A 21045-nucleotide genomic window follows, 5' to 3' on the forward strand; every position below is an offset into this window, starting at 1 on the left:
GTATAAGCTATTAAGCTTTGTTTAGAAATATTTTTTTCTTGAGGTCTTTTGGATATGATAATATATTTTTTTAAATTCTTATTCTGAAATGGCACTGGATAATCACAACATTTTATGGTCAGTACATTATTAAAGGACATAAATATATTGTATTATGATGCTATATTATGAATAAAAGCCCATCTTAGAAAAAAGCTGGTTATTCACATTTTGGCATTTGTCTAATTCTTAGCACTTAGATTAATTGGTATATTTTGACATATTTGTACTTTTTTCAAGTGATTTGAAGAAATATGATGAAATCTAGAATTCCACCTCATCTGATACCAGTTTTCTGATATAGAGGAAATTTGAAAAATTTCTTAGTTTTTTGGCTGCCCAAAGAAAGTTCCTTGATCAGAAAAACTAAAAAAATCCTTATCTATGGACTAGATTCACCATTCATTCTTTCTGCTGCTCCAGTCAGGTAAAACAACCATAAACCTAGCGTAACTAGCTGGTTAAACTAGGTTTATGCCTGTTTTGCATCAACAGAGCAACACAAAGCAGTCAGAACCTACGGAAAAATCTACCACATTGGACATGGGTTCTATGGTTGACTCTTCCACCAATTGGCTGTACAAGATTGGGAAACTCACCAACAGCTAATTTTTCAAGAGTGGCCTGTAATTTTGTGTACTTCATAGTTTTGTTGCTTAACTTGAGGACACTTACCCTAAAGAGGCCTAAAGTTTAATTTTTCAGAGGTGCTGAGTAATTGCAGCTCCAATCAAAGTCAGTGAGAACTATGGGAAAATCAGGCCCTAATTCTATGTTTCAGTCAACTAGATATAATATTACCTACCTTTTCGTAGTGATGGAAGGCATTCTGAGATCGGAAATATCATCTCACCCTTTAAAAAAACCAACTTAATTTTGGATCATTTACCTATCTCCTTTCTCCAAAGATGAATTTATGTCCCTTTTCTAACTACACCTCTACCCCGATATAACGCGACCCGATATAACACAAATTTGGATATAACGCGGTAAAGCAGTGCTCCGGGGGGTGCGGGGCTGCGCACTCTGGCAGATCAAAGATAGTTCGATATAACGCAGTTTCACCTATAACGCGGTAAGATTTTTTGGCTCCCGAGGACAGCGTTATATTGGGGTAGAGGTGTATTGATTGTAAGTGTAATGGAAATTTAATTTTTATTTGTATAATTTTATCATGATCATTTTCCACTCCAAATCAACATAGATAATATCTAAAGTGAAAAGATACTTACAGTGTTCCTATTCCAGTATAACTACTGAATCTCAGGCAAAATGAGCAAAAGAAAGTATGAATCAGCATGTCCTGTTTATTAAAATGGTACTGTAAAAGGCTCCATGCTAAAGCATCTCAAAAGAGATGCTCATTTCCCCTCAGATTTTCCAGCTCATTGGAAAGACATGCTCATTAGTATTCTGTAGCCTTTTATATTATTGATTTTAATAATTGTTAACCATCAGGATTTACTATAGTGTTTATTAGACTATCAATAACTTCAAAGGAACATGGTAAGTCTTCTCTGGTGGCATTTGAATTAGAATTCAGACCTTTAAGGGCATTCCTACCCTCCAGAAACAAACAGATTGAATTTTTCTGAGGGCTTGTCTACACTTAAAATAGTACAGAAACACAGCAGCAGCGCTCCAGCACCTCACTTCAGTGTAGACACTACCTACACTCATGGGAGGGGGTTCTCCCATTGGAGTAGATAATCCACCTCTCCAAGAGGAGGTAGCTAGGTCCTCACACTGTCTACACCATGGGTTAGGTCAGTGTAGCTATGACTCTTAGGAGTGTAGATTTTTAACACACCTGAGAGACGTAGTTATGCTAAAGTAAATTCCCAGTGTACACCAGCCCTAAGATACAACATGTATTAACTCGCCCTTCCCCCATTGACTCAGAGGAGAACACTTCATTTTTACAACCTCAGCTATATTTTCCTGCTCTTCCTATAGCATTCCTGTTAAAATACTTCTTATAAATCTTGACCTATAAAATAATATTACTCTATTTCACATTTTTGTGTGCTTCTGCAGATGAAACTATTTGCATTTGAGAGTAAAACATATTGCTATAACTATAAAAAGGAATAAGGTGGTAAAGAAATGTTCCTTTCTACTTTGTGTGCATGTGTATCAATGAGATAATATTGACTAATTCTTCTTTGGTACTGTAGGATAATCCTTTCTAAAAGATATCATCAGTTACATCTTGGCTGTAGGTTAAAATACATCTTAAAATACAGTTGTGAAAGAAAGAGTGTACATGAAAGTTTGGTAAATTCAATGGGGAAGAAGGAATCTTTAAACTGGCGTCCAGAATCCTTATTCACAAATGGGCTACATACGATGGAAGTACTGCAACTACAATGCAGCACTTCCTTTACCACTTCATTAATGGACCTCCAGGCTTGACTCAGTTACCAGAATAGCCGGGTATTCAAAGAGTAATCAGTTCTACAAGTTCTGTCCTCTGGCCAATTTCAAGCAACAGTGCCACAGCAGTATAAATATTCTGAAGAACTGTGTTCGAAATTATTGTTTTGAAATGACCAAAGCTGCTCAAGAGTTCTATCTGATGATATGCACCAAGATTGTCAAAATGAAGAATGGCGAACTGCTTCAGAGAAGATACGTCATCCCCTCTCCTACAAATTTTAATAAATGTCTAGAATCAAACTCAAGCCATCCCTATTTACGATTCACAAATAGACAGCTTCCCCGCCCAATTATTTTTTGTTTGTTGCATTTGCATTTCCAGCTTCTTGTTGCAATTGGAAGTACAAAAAAACAAACAAAAAAACAAAACAAACAAACCCAAAAATACCCTTAGAGGAAAAGCCACTTACAGATCTGCCCAACCAGAAAGAAGCAGCACCCTAAATACTAAGAGGTATTTCCAAATTTTCATGTCAAATTGTATAGGCTCAAGAGCTTTAGATCATGTGGCTAAGGATCCAAGTTTCTGGGTTCTAATCTAAACTAAACTCAAAGTCTGAGGGCCTGTTTCACCACTGTCTTCCACCTTATGTAGTAATTTCTGGAAAACATCCCAAGAATGCTGCCAGATCACACTTCTTCACTCATTTACAGTGGGGCAAAACTTGGAAAATCAGGTCCTGAATCTGCAAGGCTTGCATAAGTTTAAGTTATCTGAAAGTTATGTCCTGATACGGCGTAACACACTTAAATATTTGCTTAGCTTAAACCCCAGGGAATAGCCCCACTGAAGTCCAGAAAATACAGCTAATGTTAAAGTCAATGGGAATACTCATGTATCTAAGGTTAAGCACACGCTGGAGTGTTTTGTTGAATTGGGATTCCAGGAAGAACCATCTTTATTTATCAAGAGATTCTGGATGCTGGTGATTGGTCTAACACAAGGTGTTACTTGTAAATCAGGATGTGTGAGGATTCTGGGCAAAAGTGGGTGAGTGAGTCAGGCAGCAAAGCCAGTGGTCAGAGCCATGAGGACAGTCAAAGCCAGAGTCCTAAGTCAAACCAGGAATCAGAGCCAGGTTAGGAATTAGTCACCACCAGGTATCAGGGTCAATGTTGGGGTTCCAGGGAGGCTCATGATCCAAAGTTAATATCAGGAGTTCAGAGGCAGGGCAGCCATGAGTGACATCTAGCTAGAGAGCCAATATTGTTGCTTGGATACTTCCTGGAACACCCCCTGGGCTCATATAGGACCAAGGAGTCAATCAGGGATCACTAAGACAACGATCAGTTGGGTCACTTGAGATGGAACTTCCTCTGTTGTGTAGTTAGTGTGGATTGCAGGAAACAGTCAGTTTATAGCAGGTGGTAGTGAGGGAAATGTTTGTATGGTAGCCTTAGAGCTGTGGATTTGAGTCCTGATGAGCCTTATGACATATGCTTTTACAGTGTCATATCTAATATATTTATTGTTTGGGCTAATCTTTCTGTCTGTAATTATGCATTTTAAATTCTACGCATTTACAGTTCTTTATAGATTTTTGATTATGTGCTGAATTACTTCATAGCAGTCCCACCTTTTTAACTGAAAACTGTTCCAAAACATAGACACAGCAGCCAATTAATAAAACCGTTGCAGATTTTTTTGGTTCAGAACAGTCTTCAGACTAATGTTCATAATAAAAGGTTACTACAATAAATGATACCCAAATAAAGCTGAAAACAAATGAAAATCCACTTTTAATATACGGAAACATTCACACAAAATTAAAGTATGGTCTCCAATAGTTTTTCCATAATATGCTGAAAACTTATCACAGGCTCAGAATATCATATACATTGTAGATGGAAATATCTACAGTAATCACTATTAAAAAGAAAACATTTGATCAAAATTATAACACAATGGTATCAGAGATGCAAAAATTGTCAGTTGCTTCTTATAGGGGAAAATTCAGCATTTCAGATCTTGTCTACACACTAATTTGCACTGGTATTCAAGGTATGTTTTAAACCAATTTAGTTAAAGCAGTAAACACACACACATATTGGTATAAAAATACTATATATAGATTAGTTTAAGTCCGTAATGGTTAAGTCCATATTGGTTTTGAATATTTTTATCTAAACTGGTGCAAGACTGTGTGAATAGTAGTGTTCAGACACCATGTCTACTCTAATACTAAATCATCAAGTTCATGACCAAGCCAGTGAACAATTGTTGCCTACAGTAAATGTCAGGTTTTATTAAGATACAATAAGACTTTACCCTTCTATAGCAATTTCCATCTGAGGATCTCAAAGCACTTTGCAAATGTTCATGAATTAAGTCACACTGCATGCTACTGATGTAGGGAACTAAGATTAGATATATGCAAAAGTATTTCACCTGCTCAGATAACATTGTCAGGAAGTAGCAGTCCTTGTTCAATCATTTCATTGGTCAACAGAGAAAATAGTATGTCTTACCAGCTATTTTTCTATGTGAGTTTGTGCACTGCTGCCAACTACATAGCCCTGATCAACATCCCACATAAATAAGAGCCAGATGTTTCTCTACTGTGTAAAATCCAGGGGTGGGGAACAAGCTAATCAAAAACCCATGCAGATTTTGAAGTGCAGCTGTTGAGACACATTCACCCTCTTGCTATGCACAGATGCAGGTTGGACTGAGGGTCGAGGCCAGAAATCTGCAGAAGCCCCTTGCCTGAGCCTTTTGGTACTCCAGGCAGATATGTGGAGAGACTCCCCCTCCTCTGCCTTCTTTCCAGGTTCCGTTCTTCAGCAATAGCAGCAAGACCAGGCCCAGCTGTACTGCTATTGGCTGCTGTCTAGTACTTCTGTTTTGTGATCTCCCTGACAGAAGTCACAAGGGAACATGGAGTGTTGCTAACAGCACTAATTAATTTGAAAATTTTACATGGACTTTAGCCTCTATTTATATGAAATAATGATACAGAGAACAGCTATTTCCTGATTCCATCCCCTGGCCACACCTCTTTTGTCATGTGCATGTTCTGCAGAGGTGGCAGAGTGGCGGTATAAATGGGGTTAGGAAGAATATCCAGTATAATTGCCATTCCTCTCAGAGTTTTCCTTTCATGGCTTTTTCTGTGATTTTCTTCACTTCCACCCTAAACAGTATGATAGGGAGACATAAGGGTCTGAATGACTAAGTGAACAGATTTGTAGCAACTTACTTGGTGTTGCTGTATTTGGATTGGATAAGGGCAAAAATCAACATGTGACAAATGAAACAGACACTTTATGAACTGACTCACCCAATGAACACATGTCACAACACAACTGCTATTACATTCAGCTTTCATGTTTGGAGATTATGTGCTGATGAATTTCAAACCCACAGGATAACAGTTCATTGGCAAAGCCATCAGATCCAGTCCAGAAATATGTATAGGTTGGTCTTCTATCTTACTGTAAAAAGTGAATAAAAATAACAAAAGAAACTCATGATCCTGTATTAATAGTTTTTAGAAAAACAAATATACAGCTTTGGAACTAACTACTGAGTTAATCAGAGTCCATTCTGCTCAACATAGTATGCTCACTTTCCAGAACATTATCTACATCATGCAATGTTATCAGACATGAATGTGAGCTGCTAAAAATAATTGGGTTCTTCTTCGCTAAGTTTTCTTCTTTTCAACATTTTTAGCCAAAAGACAAAAAAGACACAAATCCAGTGTAACAATTATTACCTCTGACTCTGACTCTGACTCTGATAGTGACAATTAATGTCAAGCACTTTGGTACTCAATAAAATCAGAGACACTCAGTGTAGTACTTGGCATTAGTGAGAGAACTGCAGCCATTATTTGCCTCATATACTCCAAGACATTGTTGATTAGTGCTTATGTAGCAACACACTGTTGCTATCTGATTAATGTAAATGTACCTTTAAAAAGAAAATAAACATGGCTTAATGTTATCTTCTATTAAGGCGTTGCGATAATACATTTTGTGCTGTTGATATTTAATTAAAGCTAATGTCGTTTGCTCAGGAAATGAACTTGAAGTGCCTCTACATGTGATGCAGAGGTAGCGTATAGGACACTAATATTTTGCATATGAAAAAAAAATTGTTTTGGTTTTTGTCAGCAATTTATATCAGGTTAAGAAAAAACAATAAGGAAAGACAAGTATAAAAGCCCAGTCCCTCAGCTGGTGTAACTTAGCTGTATTGACGTCAGAGTAGCTGTGCTGAAGTACAGTGAGGTGCCTAACCTATGGCCCATACACAGCCCACCAGAGCATTTCATAAGGCCTACGCCTGCTTCAACACAATACACTAACAGCTGATTCATTAGCATTTTGTCACCATGTTTACATCATTTTAGTTTACACAAGGGTGTAAATAGACAATACTGTACATAGAAACAACCGATCTAAATCATACGAAACAAGCTGAACTTAAAATATAATTCAATACAGGTGACTTTAAATCTTATTAAAATATGTAGAATCTATTTGGCCCACACAATTTGTGCTTAGGTTTATGTGGCCCTCCTGTGTAATAACGTTGGGCACCACTAATGTACACCATCTGAGGCTCTGACCCACAACCTCAGAGAGAGAGAGAGAGAGAGAGAGAGAGAATGAAAGAACTCAGTGACTGATTGAAAATTCTGCATCTGAATTGAGAACTCATGTAGCCTATACAGTAAATAGGGACTTTAAAGGTGATTTCTTTCATTCACATAGCTTCACCCATCTAACGTATGAAACCTGAGGTGCTGCTGTTTGAACAACAAAGATGGATCAAATAATTAAGGTAACTGAAATGTAGGAGAGTTTACTGGCTTTAAGCCAATGGGGCTCCTTAGTCATTATACTAGTTTACCAGTGCTTGAAGAATATTAACCAGATACTGGAGCCTATCAATCAGATTCTTAAAGGTATTTGGCACCTAAAGATGCAGAAAGGCTTAATGGGATTTTCAAAATAATCTAGTCCTTGTCTACACTTATCGGGAATCGATGTTGCTGCGATCGATGCAGCGGGGCTAGTGAAGACCTAGAGCACTCTCTGGTCAACTCTGGTACTCCACTGGAACGAGAGGCGTAAGGTAATTTGACCGGAGCGTGTCTCCCGTTGATGCAGCACAGTATAAGCACTGCAGTAAGTTGACGTAAGCTACGTCGACTCCAGTTATGTTATTCGCGTAGCTGGAGTAGCGAAACTTAGGTCAACTTACCCCAGTAGTGTAGACAAGGCCGTAGATGTATGACTCCCATTGCTTTCAGTGGAAGTTAGGTACTTAGGTGCTTTATGAAAATTCCACTGCATCTTTAGGCACCTCAATAGCTTCATTATTATTATTAATAATAATGTTATTGTAGCCCTAGTAATGGATCAGGACCACATTATGCTTGGTGCTGTACAAACACAAAACAGCTCTACAAATCTGGGCCTCTATTTCCTTGCCTTGTAGAAAAAAAGAATCAGAAGACTTTCAAGTTTTCACAAGCAAGACATATGCTCCCATCCCTTTGGGGGAGGATGGAATTTTGGGGTCACAGGGAGAATGTATGTCCCTAAGTTCCATGTAGACCAACCATCCAAAGTCAAAAAGAGTTTACACCCCACCTCATTGGGTCCCAGGTCATCAGTGTAGTGCGCCAGCCCATCTGTTCTGCTCTCAGCTAACCTGGCAGCAAGGCTCCCTCAGGAGCCATGCTATGGCAGCTCTCCCATCACAGATGTATACTACCTTCCTCTCTGAATCAAGTACGAGCCAAAACAAAAGGGAAAATTATTTTTTTTCACAGACTCTAGTGAAACTTGACCTGGTCCAAGTCAATGGGAGTATTTCCATTGACTTCAATGGGCACTGTGTGGTTCAGTATTCTAAATAAAGTATAAATATTATGGTTGCACATTACTGTGGTATGCCAAGCCTCCTATGATAGTTAGCGAGACCACATGTCCCGTTTTGGCCAGGACAGTCCCCTTTTTAAGCCCTGACCCATCCGTCCCAACTTTTTTTGTAATTTTTTTTGCTGACTTGATCAGTTGGCAAGAGCAGATGGAACAAATGCCCACTTTTGTCAAAAAAGTGGGGTGCAGAGGAATGTGCAGGAGGGTGAGCAGAGATGCCATCCCCGTACAGGGGGGGTGGTAGAGCTGAGGGGGTGGGGTGTAGCAGCATAAACTGCTCTGGGTTCCAGCAACCGGGCAATAGCCTTGTGAGTGTGTGTGTGTGTGGGGGGGGGGCTTGTGTGAGCATCTGGGGGTGCGCCATTTTCCCTTTGGGAAATATGGTCACCCTAATGATAGTCCATAGCGTGCCAGGTGTACCGCAACTCAGAGGCAAGGGCCGAAGGCTCTATCCCTGCTGGGTCCCAATAAGCTGTCTGTGACAGGGCTAAAGGAAAGGTTGAAAACACCCTAAGTATATGGCTTAAACAGTTACAATTCCAGAGAAAACAGTGGTTCTTAGCCTGCCCCCCAGAAAGATGTCCAACAGAGGGCTTGGTGCCCTCTCCATCCATTCCTGTATTAAAGGCAAATAGGAAGTTTCCTGACGTGGACCAGTCTGTGATATGTCTCATTGGAGGCTATTCCCCCTGCTACTGTGATGGCACTTGCTATGCTGCTCCAGCTCACTGCTCCAACTGAAATGGTAGCTAGGTAACTAGGCCCCTCTCCCTCCACAGTCCCTGGCTATATATAGTGTCCTTTACAAAGACAATAGTCCATTCTCATGGGCCCAACACCCAGTCTGAGCACACTGAGCACTTCCCATAATAATCCCCAGTGACGAGGGCACTTCGGCTGCAATAGCCTTCATCTTGGTTTTTATTCCTTTAAGATCCTGAGCTAGTCACTGGCATTATGTCACGAGAGTTCTCTTTGGGGCCCTCTCTGCCCTGCCTTCTGGCTGCAGGGCCCCTGGCCACTCTCTGCTACTTCCCCAATAGTTCTTCACATATCTGAATCTAGTTACAGTATCTGACATTCATAGCCTGCTCTCTACACAAGGTTCTCCAGTTCCTGCAGCAGCCTGCTGACCACCTGCTTCGTCAAAAACTTCCTTTGGCTTGCAGTCAGCTTCCCTGTGCTGCACCCAGCTCCCGTGCAACCAGTGCCTTCTCAGCTGGCAAAGTACTTTGTCTGAGTGCTTTGCCCTTCATGAAATTCACCATTAATGCCCCACTCCAGACTGTCACATGTAATTTCCCTAATTTGAAGCATCAGAAAAGTTATACATTGATTTTTATATTTAGTAGTACATTGCTTAATACTCATATACCTGTTAATCTCAGTTTGTAAAGCACAAAATGAAGCCTCATTTTCTCCTCATTTTCCTATTGAATTGCAAAAAGCTATTTTGCTTGCCAATTTATTCTCCCCCAGAAAGTCTGTAAAATGATAAGGAGGAATATTAGCCATCTAAACTGTGCTTTCACACTAGCTTCTATTGCAGTCAGAACAATTTTATCTACTGTGTCTGACTAAAATCATACCCCAGGAAGTCTCCCTCCACTCCATAGTCCTTTTAAATAACACTAATTGTGTCCAGTTTATATAGTCTCTGTGATGTGGTATCTTGCAGAAATGTCTTTTTATAGCAAAAAGGATAATCTGAAGAAATAATATGGAACGTGTCTCCTTCCCTGCTCAATGTTATCCTCTTCTCCTGTGTGTTGTATGTGTATCTATTTTTCCTAGTGTCTGACCGGGATTTGGGATGAGGTACCTACTTCCCTCCATGTTAGTTTGATATAAATTGGTTTATGGAACATTTTATCCCAAAGAAACACTTCTATACTGATTTTTAAAAATATATATGTATTTAATGCTTAGTTCAGGGATCGGCAACCTTTGCCACACGGCTCGCCAGGGTAAGCACCCTGGCAGGCCGGGCCGGTTTCTTTACCTGCCGCGTCCGCAGGTTCGGCCGATCGCAGCTCCCACTGGCTGCAGTTCACCGCTCCAGGCCAATGGGTGTGGTGGGAAGCCGCGGCCAGCACATCCCTCGGCCCATGCCACTTCCCGCCACCCCCATTGGCCTGGAGCGGCGAACCGCAGCCAGTGGGAGCCACGATTGGCCGAACCTGCGGACCCCTGCTCTAAGGTACTTATATGCTCGTCATCATGATAGTATCTGAGTGCCTCCCAATATTTAACATATTTATCTTCAAAACACTCCTGGGAAGTAATGGAGTACTAATACCCTCTTTTTTCAGATTAGGAACTGAGAAATAGAGAGGCTTGCCCGAGGCCACACAGGAAATCTTTAGCAGAGGTGGTAATTGAACCCTGGTCTCCCAACTCCTTGCCCTAACCAGAGAATCATCCTTCCAATGGAAGTGAAAGGGCCCTAGAGCTCTGATCATGGAGGTGCCTCTCCATATATGGCTCTCCCTCTCCAGTGCAGAAAAGAGATTGAGCTGCCTTCAAAGCTATGCCCCATTCTCCTCAACCTATGAATTGTGCTCCATGAGTTCATCTATGGAAGTGAAGTAGCAGGCTAAGGGAGAAGAGGGTGAGTTGGACGGAGATGTGAAGTGATCAGACTGCATTATTTTTCTGTGCTTCTCCCTCACATGATAGGGATCCCAATTTAAAGAGGGTGATGTGAGGCAGCCATAACCAAGGGAATAAAATCCACTGGATTTATGGTGTGAACCACATAACCTAATTGGGACCATTTAGAGTCTCATCTTGCAGCCACTGAAAATAAATAGCAAAATCCCATTGGCTTTAGTGGGTGCAGGATCAACCTCTTATTTCCTTCCTTACACATAGACTCTAGTGAATTTATTTTCTCAATAAAAATAAATTTTAAAAAGGTTGGGAAGTTGGGAGGTGCTAGGTTTCCCCCTCCCATGGATATACCTGCAGGAGAGAGATCCGGGGGAGGAAAACTAATGACCTCAATATGAGAAAATCGATATCCCATTACCAATCCCCTGAACTAACGAGTCCCCTAGAAATAACCTATTACTGATGACAACTCTTTATCTTTGTAGCATATTTCTTGGCTCAGATACAGCAATATGAGTCTATTGGTTATCTCTGTAAAACCTTAATACAATTTTCATACTAATTTTCGTCACTTTTATTGCCTTAAAGATTTATTGTCACCGCTTGCAGCAGGAGATATTTGTTGATCCCTAAAGGCAGAAATGAATAATCAAGGTGTTTTCATGGATTTCACTTTGTATTTTGAAAAGTGGATTTGATGTCTAGGGAAAGTGTCTTTCTAACTTACAAACTTGTAAAATCCATTCTTGTCTATATTGTCTTTAATCTTTCTGTGTTTGCTAACACAAACATTGTCCACCGCAACTGATGTTTTCAGCTTATTTTTATGCTGGCATATTAATTGCAAGTGGAAGAGACTGGCTATCATTGTCTGTGGCTTCATAAGTGCAAAAAATATTCAGTCATGTACCACCTAGTTTCTTCCCTAGGCTTAAGGTCCAAAAATGTCTTGCCTTAACCTTTGTTATCTCAAGGTCTTCCCCTTCTAAGAAAGCAGAATCAAAGCAGAGAGGATTTTGGTAAGGACATTTAAAAATATTACTTCTATAGAGAGAATGGAGGACTTATGTGTTACAGTAAATAATTTGTTGAAACAAACACAAAAAAGGGTACACAGAGCAATATCAGACATGCATCATACCAAGGAGACATGAACCATAGCACAGGGAAACAACATTAAAGACATTTATAACCACTCTAACAACCTAACAGAGAATACAAGATTAAGCAAAAATGCACAGTGTCATGAATTCAAAAGACAACCAAACAAACTAACACAGAGTAAAAAGAATAATAGAGACAAGGAAGGAGTGATTACCTCCTAATCCTGATATCACTCAATTGCATGTGTACCCAGAACAAGTGAGAATGGAAAGATAATTATTAAAAAAAATATCAAAGCTAGAAAATAATGTACAAGGGAGTTGTGAATAGTATTATAACCATAATAATCATATGCATTAATTTGTACAGTGCTCAGCATACAAGAGCTTTGATTGGGTTAGGTCCACTTGGCTCTTCAGTAATACAAATGATAAAGGATACCAAAAATATATGGAAAGCACAAAGATAAATAATACCCCTTTACTTTATATTTTAAGCATTTGTAGTCAGTATGCTTCAAAATATATCAGGCCAAAACCTGCAGTCCTTACTCAAGCAAAACTCCCATTGAATTCAGGGTGGAAGGTGAAAATTTCTTGTTTTCTGTGCACACGCCAAGTATACAGGCTTTGTAAGTGACACCTACATGGCAATTAGTCAGATGTAATCCTCCCCCAGCCCATAGTCAGCACATGAAGCAGTTGCACAGACACTGTAGCCATTCCATAAGCACTACTGTCACCTTTAGGCTATAGAGGTGGCTGCACCCTGCCTTTACATAGTGGTTTTGATCAATGGTTCTGCATAACTCATGAACTCACTGAAACCGTCCTGACCCATTATGACATTCCAGGGTGCAATCCAGACCAGCGAGGGGCTATGTCACCACCTGCCCTGCCACCTTGGATGCCTTGCAATGCTTTGCTGTTGTAGCTTCCAACTTGGATTGTTCACAATCAGCCAGCCACCTTCAGTGACTGTGTATAGCTTCAGCCATGGTCCAGCAACTGTGACCCTAGCAGCACACCAGCCACACTCTGGCTTTCCGCAGCCTAGTTAACTGCTGGCAGGGTGACCCCGACATACTTCTAGTCCCAAATTTTCTCCCAGAAATGTGCATTCTGCACTGTCCAGCCCTCTCCAGGACAGATATTGGAGGTCTGTTGCCCCTGTAAGGGGTCAATGTACAATAGTTGTGTAAAAAATGTTCTGTGCCCCTGCCGCAGCCCCTGGAGGAGTTCTGCGCCCCCGCCAATTATTGGGGGGGGGGGCATGTGCCCCTGCTTGACCTTCCCCCTTGTGCATGCCCCTGCTCCTGGCTCTTCCAGGGCTTGCAGGCTCTCTGCTCCCCTTCAACCCACCAAGGGACATGGTGTGGAGTCAAGAGCCTGGAACTGCCAGCTCCCAAAGCTCATGGCTCCTTAGCAGCCCAGGGTACGTCTACACTACCCGCCAGATCGGCAGGTAATGATCGATCTATCGGGGATCGATTTATCGCGTCTAGTGTAGACACGATAAAATCGATCCCCGATCTCTCTGCCATTGACTCCGGAACTCCACCGCGGTGAGAGGCGGAAGCGGAGTTGACGGGGAGCGGCAGCGGTTGACTCGCCGCTGTCCTCACAGCCAGGAAAATCGACCTAAGATATGCCGACTTCAGCTACGCGAATAGCGTAGCTGAAGTTGTGTATCTTAGGTCGACCCCACCCCCTAGTGTAGACCTAGCCTCAGTCTCCCAGGGCTTCCAGCTCCATGTCTCTGAGGTGGACTGCCCCTGAGTCAGGACTCCATTTCCTTTGTGGAAATATCAAAATCCTCTACAAAATGAAATTATATCTATCTGCACAGCCCTAAGGGCCAAATTTCCCACTCACAGCAGTGACAATTGCACCCATATATCTGAGAGCAGTAGCTAGTTCTAAGATTCTAGTATATAATCTAGTTCAAATGATCATTTCTCATAATCAAATCATTTATCAAAATGATACCAATGTAATTTATAATCCACTCTCCTTTTCATTTTGCACAGTTTGCCTCAGGAGAATATTGCCTTCTACATATTTTCTCATTTTGAATTGCTCTCAGAGTACAATAGGGTAAAACTTCGGTTAATTATTTTAAATGGGATAAAACATTATACATTTATTTTCACACTGTGACACAAAATGGCACTTCATCTAAAGAATTGTCACAAAGCATAATTTAAAGGTGCGGTTTAAGACCCCAAATACTGGAGGGGGAACAATGAATTCATGAGTTCTAGTCTTGGCTCCGATATGGATTCCCTCTGGCCTTGGGAAATTCACATAACCTGTCTGCCTCAATTTCACTATCTATAAGCTAAAAACAACAGGAGGTACTGTACTGTCCACATAGGGAGGTGATAAGAATTAATTGGTTAGTAGTTTTCATTTGTGAAATTATTTGCATCTGTCTTTATTATTATTAATATTAACTTATGGTCAGGTCAGGCAGGTAAGACCTGACACTGGTACCATATAACCCAGTGGAGGTTGGGTGCTTGGTGACTAAATCGGAAACCCAACCACACACTGAGGTAGGGGGGTATGCCATATCCCCAATGGATTGAAAAACAATGTCCACAAAGGAGAGACTCCATATGTCACTGCTGCCTTCCATCTAGTTCTCAGCTGAACAAAGATTAGGGGAGCAAATCCTAACCCAAATCTGCTGTGAAGGAAACATTAGGTGGTTGTCTCTGCTGCTCAGCTCTGCCCTTCTGCTGTGCTGATTTCCAAACATCTTGGTCACCAAGCCTTTGGGCCTAGTCGATAATGCTGAAAGGGGGGCTTTGGTTCTAAGGCAAGCCTCTGCCACCATTTTTTCCCCTGCCTAGATGTACATGCTGAAGATTCAGGTACCACAGTCGCCCTCTTCAAACTTGCTTGTTGGAATGTGAGAACAATGTGCACTGGTATAGCTAACAATCTGGAGGATGACAAGGCCCCTAGAAAGTCTGTCATTATTGACTGAGAGCTGTTAACATCAACATAGCCACTGTCTCTGGTGCCAGACACAGGCTCTGTATCTGAGCTGCACTACACCTTTTTCTGGCATAGAAAAAGCAAACAAACCCACCATGAAGACAGAGTGGGTTTTGCGGTCAAAAACTCATTACCACCTAGGATCAAATGTCTGGTTACAAAATCTGAATGTATCATATCACTAAGAATATGCACCATGGGTGGCTTTGCCAAGATCATCAGTACATTTGCCCCAAAACTTTCCTTCATTTCGGAAGAGAAGGACTTATTCTATCAGCAACTTGACAGTGTCATTAGTAAGCTACAACTGGGCAAGCTACTCTATCTACTTTGACACTAGAGTTCTCTCAGTTCAAGAGATGGGCTGCTATGCACTGGCCACCATGGAGTGGAAAAATAAAAGGTAGTGGGCAAAGACTACTAAAGCTCTGGACCCACTAAAGATTGTGTATTATCAACACCTACTTCCAAGGCGATCATCGCCGAAAGATCTCCAAAGACAACCCAGATCTGGACACTGGCACCAACTGCATTTAACTGTCACCTTGTGATGAGGCGTCCACCCCACATAAGGCCTGAAGGGATTAAGGTGGCCAGATGGGCCAATTAGCCACCTAACCAGCACCTGGAGAAGGAGCCTGGGAGAAAGGACTAATTAGCGACAAGGCTCAGCTGGACAGGAACAGGAGGGGACTGTATAAAGCCCAGTAGCTGGGTGCTGCAGAGAGCGAGGCTGCAGTCCATCTCAGGGTGAAAGAAGGCGAGGTAGGAAATAGCCCAGGGTTACAGCTTTGAGGTTCAGGACTGTGCAGACCGTGACTCCTTGTTGTAGGGTCCCTGGGCTGGAACCCAGTGTGGAGGGCAGGCCTCCACACACCAACTATTGGGGAAGTGGCACTGTTAAGGGGTAGTGAATGGGAAGACTGCCTGGGACAATAGGTCCCAAGACACTTTGATATCCCGGAAGGGGAGGACTATCATGGCGTGGCTGGAGGGCCAAGCCACGAAACGAGAGCTACCGAGATCCGAGGGAGTGAGATATAGAGAGAATGATGGAGTGCAACCACAGGAAGGGGTGTAGACCTGGCAGAGCTAATCCCTAGATGTGGCCAGAAGGAGGTGCTCCAGCGATGAGAAAGGCACCCCATGACACACACATAGATAACACCTCCAGGATGTTCTTCCTGATGGCCATTTTCACAGTGCAGACTGTGATACAGACCATGCACTTATATGCTGCAAAATAAGGCTTTCCCTATGAAATTCCATCATACCAAACAAAACTGTTGCTCACAAATTAACATCAACAACACAAGAGACCAATGAAGGGGTCTCCAATTCACTGTGACTTTCAGGGAAACTATGTTTTTGATTGCATCTCTCCTGAATGCTGACACAACATGGAATACACTCAGAATGAATATAAGTGTAGTTGCAACCTTAGCTTTTGGTAAAAATGACTACAAGAGAGACTGGGTTTGCAGCATATTCTGAAGAAATGCTTACAGTTATTGCAGCAAAACACACAGCCTATCTCAGGGATCAGCAACCTTTGGCACGTGGCTCACCAGGGTAAGCACGCTGGCGGGCCGGGCCAGTTTGTTTACCCGCCGCATCCACAGGTTCGGCCGATTGCAGCTCCCACTGGCCGCAGTTCGCTGCTCCAGGCCAATGGGGACTGCAGGAAGCAGCAGCCAGCACATCCCTTGGCCTGCGCCGCTTCCTGCAGCCCCCATTGGCCTGGAGTGGTGAACTGCGGCCATTGGGAGCTGCAATCAGCTGTGGACGTGGCAGGTAGACAAACCGGCCCGGCCCGCCAGGGTGCTTACCCTGGTGGGCCACATGCCAAAGGTTGCCGATCCCTGGCCTATCTCCACCACATCATGAACCCCTCTCCTAAGACGTATGTTACCTTCATATTGGCCAAGAGTTCATTGCGATGAACAGCAAGGCAAGGTACCCAATTATACTGGCTGGATCTGTACGAGAAGACACAAATGTCCTTTGAGAATGGAGATATAAAAGATGTATGATGGAATCAAGAGTGCAATAGGTCCTTCTGCCAAGAAGACTGCCCTCAAATCTCTTAATGGAGACATCATCAACACGAGCAAACAGATGTAACTCTGATTGTAACACTAGTTCTGTTCAAGTGAAACCACTGTTTCTGAAGCAGCACTACATGGGATCCCCAGGTTCCAGACTATCAAAGAGATTGATATACAACAGTCTATAAAATGAGCTTGAAAAGGCAAAGACAATCACCTCCCAAGCACTAGGAAAAGCTATATAAAAAGATGGAATTCCAGCCAAAGGACTAAAACAAGGAGGACAGGTTGTGCTTAAGTATCTGCACAATGTCTTGCTGGTCTCCTGGAGGGAAGAAGAGATACCAGAAGACATGAAGGATGCAATCATAATAATATTTTGTAAAAACAAAAGAGAACTCCAGAGGTCTCTGTATTAGTGCTGCAGGCAAGACATTCACATAGGTCATCTAAGGGCAGGTCCACACTGGGGCGGGGGATCGATCTAGGAAACGCAACTTCAGCTACGAGAATAGCGTAGCTGAAGTCGACGTTTCCTAGATCGAACTAAATTTACTTACTTCGGGTCCACGCGGCGCAGGCAGGCTCCCCCGTTGACAGTGCTTCTTCCTCTCGGCGAGCAGGAGTTCCGCAGTCGACGGGGGAGCGCTTCTGGGATCGATCTATCGCGTCCAGATGAGACACGATAAATCGATCCCAGAAGATCGATCTCTACCCACCGAATCAGGCGGGTAGTGTGGACCAGCCCTTAAAAGACTGCAAGACAGAATGTGTATATCCAGATTAGAGTCAGCATAACCTCTATGCTTTTGAATCAATTATCAATATGGACTTTGCACTAAGGCAACTTCAAGAAAAGTTTCAAGAACAAGGAAAAGCTCTCTACCTAGCTTTCAAAGATTTTACAGAGGCTTTTTACTTGGTCTGCAGAAATGGCCTTTTTTCCAATTGCTAGAGAGAATTGGCTGCCCTCTCATCCTCCTCACTATGATCTGATCCTTCTATGATGGAATGAAGACTACAGTTTAGTATGATTATGATCAATCTGACAGGTTAGAAAACCACAGTGCTGTCAAACATTGGAGGAGTTTTGGCACTCTGTTATATTCTTCTCTCTGCTGCCTCATTATGCTTTCTCATCTGGCACTGAGGCTGTGCATCTTCATACAAGATCAGATGGAAAACTTTCCAGCAATGCAGATTTAAGAGCAAAAAGCAAAGTCAAACAGCTGCTGCTAAGAGAACTTCTTTTCACTGATGACTCAATGCTCACCACACGCAATGAAAAGGAGCTCCAGCAACTTTGCAATAGCTTTGTGTTAGCTTGTGAAGAATTTGGACTAACCATCAGCCTAAAGAAGACAATGATTATGGCTCAGAATGTGTTGACTGTACCAGAAGTTTTATTAGCAAGCATCATACTAGAAGCTGTGCACAAGTACTTCTATCTAGGATCAAATATATCGGACAGCTTATCTTTGGATGACAATCTTAATTCTCACATAGGAAAGACAACCACCACATTGGCACAGAGAATACAGTTATAAAGTTTGTGGATGATAACATGCTGAGATCAGTTGCAAATGCTTTGGAGGATAGGATTAAAATTCAAAATGCTCTGGACAAACTGGAGAAATGGTCTGAAATAAATAGGATGAAATTCAATAAGTACAAATGCAAAGTACTCCACTTAGGAAGGAATAATCAGTTGCATACAGAGAAAATGGGAAATGACTGCCTAGGAAGGAGTACTGCAGGGATCTGGGGGTCATAGTGGATCACAACCTAAATATGAGTCAACAGTGTAACACTCTTTCAAAAAAAGCAAACATCTTCTGGGATGTATTAGCAGGAGTGTTGTAAGCAAGACACGGGAAGTAATTCTTCCACTCTACTACATGCTGATTAGGCCTCAACTGGAGTATTGTGTCCAGTTCTGGGTGCCACATTTCAGGAAAGATGTGGACAAATTGGAGAAATCCAGAGAAGAAAAACAAAAATGATTAAAGGTCTAGAAGACATGACCTATGAGGGAAGACTGAAAAATTTGGGTTTGTTTAGTCCGAGGAAGAGAAGATTGAGAGGGGACATGATAACAGTTTTCAAGTTCACAAAAGGTTGTTACAAAGAGGAGGGAGAAAAAATGTTTTCCTTAACCACTGAAGATAGGACAAGAAGCAATGGACCTAAATTGCAGCAAAGGTGGATTCGGTTGGTTATTAGGTAAAACTTCCTACCTGTCAGGGTGGTTAAGCACTGGAATAAATTGCCTTGGGAGGTTGTGGAAACTCTGTCATTGAAATTTTTAAGAGCAAGTTAGACAAACACCTGTCAGGGACGGTCTAGGTAATACTTAGTTCTGCCATGAGTGCAGGGGCCTGAATTAGATGACCTCTCAAAGTCCCTTCCAGTCCTACGATTCTATGATTCAGCCAACTGACCAAGTGTGTGTGTGATAACAGGAAAATGACATTGAACCCCAAGATATGGGTTTAACCAGACATGAGTTTTGAGCATTCTGTTTATGGTAGTGAGACTTGGACTACCAACAGCTGGTCTGAGAAGAGGCTAATTACCTTCCACACCTGCTGTCTTTGCCGTATTCTAAACAAATGGGAAACCCCAGTTCCTGAAACTGAAGTACTCGAGAAAGCAAAATTTCTAAATATAATCACTATTCTCAAAAACAGATATCTCTGTGGGCTTGGTCATCTGCACCGGATGGACAATGGACACATCCAATGGATTTCCTGTACGGAAAACTTGTGGATAACTCCAATGCTAATGAGCCAACCTAGGCTCAGATTTAAGGATGTTTGCAAAAGAGAATTGACACTGCAAGATGAAAGTGAAGAGAGGAAAAAAGAAAGCACAGAAGGCCTCAAGTGCTAGTAGTATTCTGGTTTCATCTTTTGGCCCTGCCTTTATGCCTGCATTATTTGTGGCAATAACTGTCACTGGAGAATTGAATGTTTTATGACTCATGATGCTTCAGTTCAGTAACTGAACTGCTTTGACATTTACACCATCGTCTTCTGAGATGCCCTTGTAATATTAATTTAACTCCATACACCCCACAAGTATTTGCTATTGCTATGATGTACATATTCACTGGTTATGATAAAATAATAAAATAGAAGTGAATGAAAAATGAAGTGTATCCTGTTGGTCCCTGGAAAATATATAAAATTATATTTCTGCTACCACCAAAATGTAAATTATATGTAACAACAAGGTTAATTGTTAAAATAGCTATAATCCAGTCTCATTTTCTGCAGACATGTTTTCAAACACCACAAGCTCCAAAGAAAGCAGAAGGAAAATCACTGGATATACACTGTTGTTTGAGAATTCTTATGCTTAAATAAGTTGCAAGAGTCACAAGCAGAGTGCCACAAGAATCATAAATGACTACTTGTGATAAATTTCAAGTCATTAATATCTGCATGATGCAGTTTTTTTCTAATTATTTAATCATTATTCTCTCATCTGATATTTGTTCTGGTTTCAACTCAGAGAGTCCCTTTCATAGGTTTTTGTTTGTTTTTCCTGTATTACTCTTAAGCTTCAGACTGTTGTACTTGACAATGATTGAATGGTCCAGTCATGTTTAGAAGCACTATAAAATTCTGTTTCAGTTTCATCCTCAGTTTACTTGTCTGATGGTGTGAGTTATCTCTGAAAGTAAATGCGCTTTGCAGCTTGCGATGAATCACAAAGAGAGAGGGACAAACTCAGGCCTGCTGCAAAGGAGGATCAGCTCCGAATTTGTGTTGTGGAATTCAAATTATGTATATTTATTCTGGCACTGGTCTTGCAGCCCTTAAACTGCCCAAATTGCAGGAATCAGGATCATGAATAGCGAATCGATGAATAGAACACAGGAAATGGGTTGTTGT

The sequence above is a fragment of the Terrapene carolina genome, unplaced genomic scaffold (assembly GCF_002925995.2).
Source record: "Terrapene carolina triunguis isolate 2854851 unplaced genomic scaffold, T_m_triunguis-2.0 Scaffold17, whole genome shotgun sequence".
NCBI lineage: Eukaryota > Metazoa > Chordata > Testudines > Emydidae > Terrapene > Terrapene triunguis.